General features: G+C 39.7%; 1 protein-coding gene across 1 annotated transcript in view; it reads left to right on the forward strand.

The window, feature by feature from the left end:
* Window positions 1–12235, forward strand: part of ACTR5 (actin related protein 5) — a 148560-nt gene that overhangs the window by 16639 nt on the left and 119686 nt on the right. The window lies entirely within an intron of this gene.

Genomic DNA, 12235 nt, shown 5'->3' on the forward strand with positions numbered 1-12235 from the left:
ACTTGCATCCACCGTGACCACTGATTGAATGTCATCTCTAAAAGAATGAAGGGAGGGGGCTTGTACAATGAGTTTCTTTAAGTGCACAAAAGTTTTGTTGAGAGAATCATCCCACATGAACTTTTCACCTTTCCTGAGTATTTTCCTTAAAGGTTCTGTTTGTAAAGCAAAACAATCCACAAATCTCGAATAATACTCACATAGACCGAGGAAAGACCTAAGCTGGTCTTTGTTCTCCGGACTAGGACTATCTACAATGGCTTTAATAAGATCTTGTTAAGGAGAAATGCCACTGCTGGAAATGTGATGACCCAGGTAATCGATGCTGTTAACCATAAACTTACATTTCTCTTTTTTTACAGTGAACCCATTGGTTTCAAGAATGTTCAAAACTTCAGAAAGCTTCTTCAGATGATCATCATCACATTTAGAATAAATTAAAATGTCATCTTGGTATGCTAACACATTGCTACAATTACCAAACATTTTGTACATAAGCTTCTGGAAGACTGAGGCAGCGGACGCAAGCCCAAAAGGCATGCGTAAGAACCTGTAGGGACCAAAAGGTGTATTAAAAGATGTCAAGTCACGGGACTCTTCACATAGTTCAACTTGGTGATATGCAGATCTTAAGTCCAAACACGAAAAAACTTTAGAATCACCAAGTTGAGCTAACATGTCTTGGATCTTGGGAAGGGGAAAGCAATCAATTAAAATATTTTTATTTAATGATCTCAAATCAATGCATACTCTTATGTCTTTGCTACCCTTTTTCTTCGCGATAACAATGGGGGCAATCCATTCTGATGAATTTATGGGTTCAATAACTTTATCAAGGCAAAGCTGTTCTAAGTGTAGCTTGAGTTGAGACCTGACAGATAAAGGGACATTCCTTACTTTATGAATAACAGGAATGGCTTCTTTTTTGAGGACAATACGATGTTCAAAGTCATGAACAAGACCCAGCTTGTCCTTGAAGAGGGCACTATGTTTGGCAAGAAGTTGATGTAAGGTAAAATTAGTGGAAGAACAAACATCAACCAGAGTGATTGGACAAGAAGTGCCTGGTCTGAGAACCATGCCGAATTTGCCCTGATCTTTCCATCCTAATATGTTGTAACCATTTTTAGCTACGTATATTTTAGTAGCAATGCACCTGTCTTCAAATTTAATGGTGTCATTGAAAAATCCCAACATGTCTATGGAATGACCACCACATGAAATGGTGTGAATATCAGGAGGAAATAGTTGGGAAGATTTCCAATGCAAATTAAATAAAATGTCAGTAACAAAGGTGATTGGAGATCCAGAATCCACTGTCACCTGAATAACAATATCACCAATGGTGATATCGCAGATAGGACCACCATCATCCAATTCAGCATCAATGTATAAAACAATCTTATTGGAGGGAACAACTGTACATATACTTTCAGGTTCAGAACACTCAACATTTTCAATCGTATTGACTTTTATAGGATTTCTGTTACACACTCTGGTGAAATGACCAGTCCGTTTACAATTGAGACAAGTTTTACTAAGAGCTGGACAACTTTTAGAATTGGCTAGATGTGAAGAAGAACCACATCTGAAACACGCAAAATTTTTCCTAGGCTCTCTGGAGTCTTTGTTTTTAAATTGAAAAGATTTTGGTTTAATGCTTAAAGCATTGACAGTTTCAGCCAATGTTTCACTTTTATTTTTGTTCAAAACTCTTTGAGAAGAGACAGATCTCTCAATTCCTCTAGCAAGTTCAAGAGTTTCTTTGAGAGATGGATCTCTGCAACATAATAATCTCTCTTGGACCTTTTTATTATAACAATTGACAATTATTTGATCTCTGAGGTAAGAATCAATGTTGCCATCAAATTCGCACGTAGCGATCAAAACTCTAAGTTCAGTCAAGAAAGTGTCAATTGACTCAAATTCAAACTGATGCCTGGTATAAAACTTGTGACGTTCAACAACTACACTGGTCTCATCAATAAAATATTTAGCTAGTCTGGAAACTGCTTCTTGAAAAACATCCCAATCAGTTTCATGAGGTTGGGGAGAAACAGGTAAATAATCAAAAATGCGTTGACCTTCAGCTCCAAGACTGTTATATAACAATGCTAATTTCCTGTCTGGTTCAAATTTCTGACCATCTAAAGCAATAATATAACTACCAAAGCCTTTGAACCATTGTTTCCATTTGGTCTTAGGTACACCAGGATCAGTAAGGAAATAAGGAGGAGTGACAATACTTTGTGACATCTTTGAATACTGTGTAAACAATAATAAAATGAAAGTCAAATGTAAAAAACAACACAAAGGTATTTGTCTCTCTTAATTAATTTTTGAAAAATTTAGTTTGTGAGATGTGCACATCATCGAGTGGAATTCAATAGATGTGCTGTAATAACGCTGAGATTATGAGAATGAATAACGTCCAAACCTGAAGGCGATTAAATTGTCTGAAGACCAGAACAGCGCAGTGAATAATCCGGCAAAAACGTGGTAAAAATGATGAAAGTCGTTGTCAATGACAATATTCTTCATGCGATGACACGTTTTGAGAGAACGAGTGTAAGAAAATGATTGCGCAAGTCAATTGGTTAGAAGCGTGAACTTTACCAAGATGGAGGCACGTAGTAAGTATCATACGTGCAGTGCGTCACTCCGTCGTGGTTTGTATTGATGATTGTGACGACAGCTGACTGGGAGGAAGAGACGAGGGACGGAAGACTCAGAGGAGTACGTTCTGATGGACGCTCGAGCCGTGAATCGCTCGAGCAGTAGAACGCAGAGCCTTTGAAGCGCTCGAGCGGAAGCTCGCTCGGGAAACTGAAATGCGCAACGTATTTTAAGCAGCGCTGGACAGGTAGGAGCTTACAAATTTTTTTTTTAAATTTTTTCATACGACCTTGAGTGGCGGAAGTGCGCTTCTCCAAGATAAAGTTCAAACGCAGTCCAAGCGCAGTCCAATAGATGAAGAGGTCTCCCAGTGCTTCGACGAATGCTGGGAAAGTGAAGGAAAAATCCCGAACGTCGCCAAATGTTACATCCAGTCTTCAATGAAAAGCGGAGAGAAGGCTAGTGTAGATTAAAGGTTCTTTATTGAAGATCCTTCACAGCAAACACAAAGCACGTCAGCTATAAACAGGAGTCAGTCAGCAACTGCTAAGAGATAGAACCTCCAGTCTAGAACTCAATAAACATTCTAGGCATTAGAGACAAATGGAGAGGAAAGAAGGCTTAACACTACAAACCATAGATACCACAGATCGCCTGCCATTTGCATAGCTAGTTTAACCCATCTAGCTATAGAGGAAGTGGAGACAGGTTTGAAGGGTTTGACTAAGGAAATAAGAAGCTGGTTTACACCAATAGTGCGATGTTTGTTCATCCTTGCATCATACTCCTTCATTGATTGATTGATTTTAATACTTATATAGCGCATGCTGTCACCCTACGGGTATCCTGGCCCTTCCGACTGGAGAAATGACCAGAATAGAATAAGTCGGGCCAAATAGATAGGAGGCGAGAGATCAAGCTTTAGGGAAAGAGCCAGGTTTTTAAGCTGTTACGAAACTCGGTCAAGGAGTCCATTTGTCTGAGATTCAGGGGTAGATCATTCCAATGGCGGGCACCCGCCACATTCAATGCCCTCCCTCCCAACCTAGCACGTTTGAAACTGGGGACCGACAGTAGGCCGGCACTAGAGGAGCGGAGTTGCCTCTTGGGCTGGTACCCCGTAAACCTTTTCTGCAATGATACTGGGCCAGCTCATGCACTGCTCTGAATACCAGGCAGAGGGATTTAAAATGAACCCTTTCCTCAATGGGCAGCCAGTGTAGCTCTCTCAGAGCCAAGGTGGTGGATGAACGTCGCGGCCTATTGAGTGCTAATTTTGCTGCTGCAGACTGTACTCTCAGCAATCCCTGGATGATATTTTGTGGGGTCCCCAAATACAGTGAGTTGCAGTAGTCCAGTCTGCTTAGCACTGTGCTTCTTACCACCAGTGGACGTGACTCTGTTGGTAGTAGCGGAAGTATTTTACGTAGCATGCGTATTAGGGAGAAACATACGTTGGCGGTCTTGTTTGCATGTGACTCCATCTGAAGGTTATCATCAATCAGAGCCCCCAGATTTCGTACCTTATTGACTGGCACTATTGGTTCCTCCTCGGGAGTGAGTTTAAACTCAAAAAGTAACGGTTTGGGCATCCTGGCAGAGGAGCACTACAACACCTCAGTCTTCCCGCTGTTAATTTGAAGGAAGTTTCTCCTGAGCCAGTCAGCCGTACGATGCATACACTGCTGGAATATATCCAGGGAGATCGCATATTCACCTTCTAAGGAGAAAGACGGCTGTGTGTCATCAGAGTAATTAACTAGGCTAACTCCAAAGGACTTGATAATGGGAAGCAAGGGGTGTAAATATACTTTTTAATGTATATTTACAGCCCTTGCTTCCCATTATCAAGTCTTTTGGAGTTAGCCTAGTTAATAGGACTAATCGCAGAGCCCTGCGGCACCCCATATACTACAGGAGATTTGCTGGAGGATAATGGTGTTAGAGTCACTACCTGCTGTGTTCCTTCCAGATAGGACTGGAGCCATTGCAGTGCCCGTCCCTTCACACCCAGCTTCTTAAGTCTCTCCACTAAGATGGAATGGTTCACTGTGTCGAATGCTGCCGACATATCGAGAAGCACTAGAACAGTAGCATTCCCATTGTCGGCTCGCATGCGCAGATTGTCCATCATGGTGACGAGCGCCGTCTCGGTCCCATGGCCTGGTCGAAATCCACATTGGTCTCTATCAAGCAGGTGATTATCCTCCAGAAAGTACGACAGTGTCCTACTAACTGCCTTCTCCAGGATTTTGACCGGGTATGGCTGAACGTAGATAGGCCTAAAGCTTGCTGGGATTGACGGGTCTAGGGTGGGTTTTTTGATCAATGGGGTCACCACCGCCTGTTTCCAACTCATCCGGACAGTTCCTTCTACTAGCGATTGATTACAGATCTGCCTCAACCAGGGGAAGGTGTCTTTACCAAATGACTTCCAGATTACATGAGGAAGGGGGTCAAGAGGAGAGCCCGAGGTCACACTGTGCGCCAAGCAATAAAAAGCGTCAACAGTAAGGACAACGCTAACTTTGGGTAGGCATCAAACCTAGGGTAAAAATCATGTCACTTTTAAAAAGGAAAGGGAGGTCTCCTTTAAGATCCAATCAGGGACAAGGAGTAAAGTATGAAAAGTAAAATATCCCTAGCTGACCGTTAAATTTAATCACATAAAAAATACACAGAGATGAAAAACAATTACAAAAATGAGTATAGAAAATTGTACAATTTATTAGGGAAGTTATACATTCATAAAACAATTTACTGTATTTTTTATGTGATTCAATATACATGTGGTTATGGTGGTTACTTAAGAGCTATGAGAACATTCTCTTGATTTAATGTATGCCCCCCCCCTTTTCCCCCCAAATTTAACGGTCAGCTAGGGATATTTTACTTTTCATAAAAATCATGTCAGACATGGTTTTAGTTCTTTTGATAATTTCAAATCTGACACTGAAGGCGTCATAAAATCTATTGGTTATTTCCAGTGCTTTGACAACTGAAACCCTATGACAGGATATTAGACATAGGAGAGAAGCTAGTTTAATAGAACGTTTTTTATTATCTAGCAGATTATTATTGGGCCAGTTACAAAAAATGTCAAGTAACAATTTTACGTCCCATAGTGTTTCGTATTTAGGTTTAGGAGGTCTTCGCATTAAAGGAATAATGCATAATGGTAGCCTCCGGTCTTGTAATGAAATCTGCACATACATGCAGTTGTTTCATTACTAGGATGGTCAAACTAACCACAGTGAGTCCCCTAATTTCACTTGCCACAACTAAGCTTCAAGTTATCCCCTCAGACTCCTGTGTCCAAGTGCAAACTCCCTGCTAGTAGACCCTGCTACTTATAAGCTCCTTGTCTGGAGATAGAAACAGGACTTGCCTCATGTTTGATTTATCAAAATGTGTTGGCCGTATTGGAATAGAGTATATGGGGGAGAAATGTTTCTCACCATTATAGTGTCCTCTGTACTTGCTAAAAAATATGAAAAATATTTATAACGCAAAAATAGTCATCTTTTCCAAATGGGAGAAATTTAAAGTGTAAAAAACTATTTTTATGAAACATTGAGTCAATGTTCTTCTCCAATTTCAATTAACCTTTTCGATGCGTCGTAAGGCTCCCACATGTTCACCCATCCCCAAAGACCACGCTCTCACTGACACATGGCAGCCGTCCCAGAGTGCCATTAGTCAAAGTATTTTGTTCAAACTATAGTCTTTGGCTCTATGGACATTAGGCTTAATGATTAAAACTGGGCTTTTGGGTGTCTGGTAACATTACGTGAGTGGCTTAGCCTTTAGTAGGTCACAATGATTTTGATTGATCAAAAGTAGCTCTCATTACAGAAAAGGATGGAGACCACTACATGCCTCCAGAAATCTACATGGCCACTCGCAATGGTGAGTCAGATTTTTTGAGCTATTTTTAGCACCTTCTGGTCTGTGCTGACCAGTGAACATAAGCTGTAAAGGAACAGGTGTTCTGTTCTTTCTGAAAGTGAATGAGCACTAAAGATACCTTTAAATCTTGTTTTTATCTTGACATATTTGCTGTCTGCTCTGCTCAGGGAAAGAGGTCAAATGTCATTTTGTCTTTTTACGAATTGTTGTTTGGAAAATTTAGTTTTTTTCCTTCTCTTACTACAGTTAGTGGTTTTTGTTAGGCACTTTTTTTTTGTAATGAGGTGCGAGGAGCAAAACAAATCAGAACACTTTACTTGGTGATGTGCAAATGACAAATATTTTTAGAAACTCGATTTTTAAACATTATTGTTTGTACGTTATATAGTTTGATCAGTTAAACTGCACGTCAGTTGGACATTTTGTGGCCATTTCAATGTAAAATCTACTGATTGCAAATACCAGCGTGCTGCCACTTCATGCTTTAGTTAAGTATGATCGTTTTTAAACATGATTTCAGTAACGTCGCTGCCCTGATGGCAATGCTGTTAATGAACTAAGAGGCAAGTCATGGGCCATATGTATCCTATCTGTGGCTAGATTTGTATTCTATATGGAGCAAAAGTTTAGTCTATTAAATCAAACAAAAGTTTTTGTTCAGCAGACATGTTGAAGTCGCATATTTGAAGGTGCTCTCTCATATGATAATGAAGAAAATAGCTGCTCAGTGAATTAAAATATTTGCCCACACATGATTTGAAACCAGTTTATGGGTCAAGAGCATTAGAATTAGGTTGAGTAGATTATTTAAGTCACTAGACTTGCAGGTCTAGTAAAATTTTTATAATTTTTGAGCCCTGCCTTGAACTAGATAGTGCACCAGTTAACGGTATTTCCAGATTTGGAATGAGGTAATATCTTTTTGTATTATTGCAGATTGGTCCCCCAGCGTAGAAACTCCACAAGTGGTTCTTTTCTGCTAGGATGAGTGTACAGACCCTCATCAACAGACTTGAATTGTTCCAATCCTGGCCCTCCTTTGAGTAGAACTATGAATCTGAAATTACCGGTGTGCATAGATTATGCGGACAACAGTGCCTCGTCCGTCGGTGGTCTGGTCTGATCGCACAGGTGTCATCCACAGTAAAAGCTGGTTGGCTGCCAGGGTGGTGCCTCTCAGTTCCACAACACAAAGGTGTCCCAAACATGTAGGGGTTAGAAACACTAGTTGTGAACTGTGATGTGAAAGATAGATAGTGTTAAGAAATATCTGATAGTCTAAGGCCTCTTGATGTAGCGAATGAATGGAGTTTCGGGGTTTAAGTGAACGTTTTCTTCCCACCCATACAAAGGTCTTTATGTAACTGTTTCAAAAGGTTCTGCAAGGATGACAATGGAGACCTTATTGACATCCAAGTAGTCACTCACATGAGATCTCAGGGAAGACTTAGCCTCTGGAAGCTTATACCTAGATATTTTCATGTCCCACTCATTGGACACTGGAAGGATATGACCCAGGTCTAGAGTGATACTAATTGCAGAGTGACAACCCTCAAGCAAGTCAGACCGATATTGCAGGACTGAATGTGAGATCAGGAAATAATGTATCTGGGAACATGTGCCGTGGACACAGGACATAAAAGTTAAGTTGCTTTCCATTGGGTTTAACAGTCTTCAGGCCCACCGCGACCTGCGCGTTGAGAGTGCGTAACTATTTAAAAGCTTATCTCCTTAGAGGAGTCTGTCCAGGTCTTCAAAATCATATTTGGTAATGCCTTAGAGAACAGAATTGTAACCTCACACCTCTTGGAGGACATGTAGGAGTCCTACACAGAGCTGTTTTTAAGTTGGGTTAAGCTGCTGCTTGCCACCTCCCTACCCAATCCCGCTTCATTTACTGATATTCAGCTGCAATAGGTGGGTCATCTTAAACAATGCTATGTCTGGGACTTGGAGGCTCAGGGTGGTACTACCTCTGCTCTTTTAATGTGCGGGGGCATGCCAATTACATTTGAGGACAAAAGAGTGAGAGATTTCCAGCAGGACATCTCAGCACTGATGCATGAAGCTCCCTATGTATACTGTAAAGATGCCTCAAGCATAATTTATGGTAATACCGAAATGGCTGTTAAACAGTGACTGTGGAGGCAGAAAGGAGCGGTGGTAGTGGGATGATGTGGTTGGGAACAGTCTTTGGTGGCATGTGTGTAGGGATCACGGATTGTACATATGTTTACACGAGCCGTGTCACGAGCACTCAGCTGTGTCTGGCGCTCGTGACACGGGCGTGCGCTTGGGGATGATATGTTATGTTTTAAAATACATGTAGAATGCTTACTGTTAAGCATAACTTGTTATCGTTATTACTGGCTTGGAGTTCATGAAATAAGGAGCGGAATAAACCTACTCTGAACTTAACTATCTTCCGTGTGATAAATGACTTCCCTACACTGGCGACGGGCGGGATCGTTATTACCTGCGTAAGAGAAACCTCGCTGCAACAGCAAAAATCTATTTCATTGGATTTTACAATTTTTTTTAGATTTTCAGCGATGTTAAATTTAAATGAACAACATTGAAATACTGCTGAATTACGGGAAGAGGAAACGGAAGATCGCATATATAATCTAAAAGAAGCGGAAATTGAAGATATAAAATATTTTCACTGGGTTACTTACTTTTCATACTGGCATTTTTGAACCTGGCTCCAGATCTCGAGCACTTTACTCACGTTAATTTACCAGCATCACACGCGCACAAGGATTCGCGCATAACAGTTTTGATACCGCTGGTCAACGCGACGTTTGAAGTCATCGCGCAACGTCAGTTCCTGGAAACTGTTTCCGGTACTACGGACCCAGTCAAGATTCACTGGATTTAAAGGCACAGCGCGCATTAAAGGCACAGCGCGCATTACAGTTTCAAGAAACATCGCGTTGGAGATCTCTTCAGTGACACACTCACTGTGTGTCCTACATCGCGTTCAAGATCTCTTCAGTGACACGCTCACTGTGTGTCCCAGAAAATAAGTACTTTACCCAAATCTTTTATTAACTACCCTGCATTTAACTTACATTTAAAGTGCACACATTTACATTTAAGATGCATATAATTTATACTTAGAGTGAAATATATTATATATAGTGTGAAATATATAGATTGTATAATAATTAGTATATTAATAGAAAATTAACATGTCAGGCATTGTACCTCCTCCTTCATTTTTGTCCTCACCTGGTGAGCCACCCATGGCTTGGGAGATTTGGGAACCTGTTTTCTTGGCTTATGTTGATGTGCTAGAAGAAGGGGAGTGTGAACCAGAAAGAAAGTTATCTCTTTTAAAACATTGTTTAGGGGGTATAGCACTGAAAGAATTCAAAACATTGCCAGTGTTAGTAAACCCAGGGAACATCAATGTATATGAATATGCTTCTCTACAGCTAAGTTTAAGGTATGGGAAGAAAAAGAATGTGGTCATGGAAAGATTCATATTTTATTCTCGCAAACAACGAAATGATGAACCTGTAGAGGATTTTGTTTCAGCCTTGAGATCCTTGGCTGTCACATGTGATTTTGAACACATAACATATGAACAAGTGTTGAGAGACCAGATTTTAATGAGAACTAACAACAAAAAAGTACAGGAACGTCTTTGGACAACATCTGATATGTCACTTAATAATGCTATAGATATTGCTAAGTCTATAGAGCATTCAGAGAAATTTGTCAAAGAAATTAGAGGCAATGATAAAAATTATGTTTTTAACATTACTAAAGATTTAGATAAACCTAGGAAAAGTTTTTTTCAAAGGAATGAATACCCTTCTAGGAATGATAACAAATTCAAAAATCAGAGATATGAAAGGAAAACTTCCAAGCTACTATGTTTTAGATGCGGCAGTGACAGCCATTTAGCAGACTATAAGAGTTGTCCTGCTTTAGGAAAAACATGTGTAAAATGCAACAAGAAAGGCCATTTCACAAAATACTGTAGATCAGCACAAGGGAAAATGAATTGTATACACGAGTACTGTGATGATTACCAATCAGATAATGAAGAAAGGTTTCAAGTAAATACTGTCATCAATGTATGTGGGGATGAAAATTGCAAAAAATTCCCATCATGCATTATAAATATTGATGGAGTAAATTTAGAAATTTTTGTAGACTCATGCGCTTGGTACACAATAATTTCCTTAAATGTATTTAGAGACAAATTTACTAACAGAACATTACATGAGTCTGATGTTTCTCCTGGTGGATATACAGGACACAAAATTGACTTAATTGGTTACTTTATAGCAAACATACAATTCTCTAACCGACACATGACAGGAAAAATTTATGTGTCAAGGTCTGGATTATCACTTTTAAGTTGGCCACATCAATATGAATTAGGGATGAAAATTGATCCCAGGGCCAATCCACCTGTTTACATTGAACAAATACTAAGTGTTTCAAGTGTCACTGAGGATAGTTCTTCAATAGTGGAGAAATTGCAAAATTCTTTTCCCACTGTCTTTAGTGGTAAACTAGGCCAATATAAGGGATTTGAACACGTCATCAAATTAAAGGAAAATGTCATCCCTGTAAGACATAGAGTAAGGAATGTTCCTTTATCATACAGGATCAAACTTAAAGAAATGATAAAAGATCTCTGTGAAAAAAATATTATTGAACCAATAGAGTCATCACCTTGGGTTTCTCCCATTGTGATTTCGGTTAAATCCAATGGGGAACTCAGATTATGCATTGACCTCCGCAGTGTCAATGCAGCTATCTGGGTTGATTCACATCCTCTGCCCAACCTACATGAGATGGTCTCGACACTGGCTGGCGCAAAAGTATTCTCGTGTGTGGATCTAGCCAGTGCATATCACCAAGTGGTATTAGCTGATGAATCCAAAAACATAACTGCATTTATCACTCCTGAAGGGTTATACAGGTTTTGTCGCATGCCTTTTGGCTTAGCGAGTGCGGCCTCAGTGTTCCAAAGATTAATGAGAGATACTTTAGAGGGTTTAAGTGGGGCTGTAGCATTTCAAGATGACATCTTAGTATATGGAAAAGATGATGCTGAGCATGACAACAATTTGAAATGTGTGATTGCTGCATTAGCAAACAAAGGACTAACACTACGCATTGACAAATGCAAATTTAAACAAAAAGAAGTAGAATATCTTGGACATACTATAAGTGGAATGGGTATCAAACCTAAGGAAAATCACGTCAAGAGCATTGTAAATGCTCCTGTACCCACTTCAAAAGAACAACTTGTAGCTTTTTTAGGACTTATCGAATTTTATGCCAAGTTTATACCGAATTTTTCTGTAAAAGTTAATCCATTCAGGTGTCTACTAAAGAAAAATGTGAAATTTAACTGGACTGAGGAAATGACAAATGCTTTTCAATCTTTAAAAACGTATATTGTTAATGCACCGTGTCTCAAACCTTTTGTTATTGGCATGAAATGTATCATAATGGTAGATGCAAGCTCTTCTGGTTTAGGTGGAGTACTTCTCCAGAAAGACAATGAAAGTGAATGGGTCGTTGCTTATGCATCAAGAGCTCTGAGAGATGCAGAAAAAAATTATTCTGTAATAGAGAGAGAATTATTAGCATGTGTTTGGGGAGCTGAGCATTTCAGACCTTTTTTATGGGGAACAAGATTTTTGATTAAAACTGATCATAAACCTTTAGTGTATCTAAT

The sequence above is a fragment of the Lissotriton helveticus genome, chromosome 7 (genome assembly GCF_964261635.1).
Source record: "Lissotriton helveticus chromosome 7, aLisHel1.1, whole genome shotgun sequence".
NCBI lineage: Eukaryota > Metazoa > Chordata > Amphibia > Caudata > Salamandridae > Lissotriton > Lissotriton helveticus.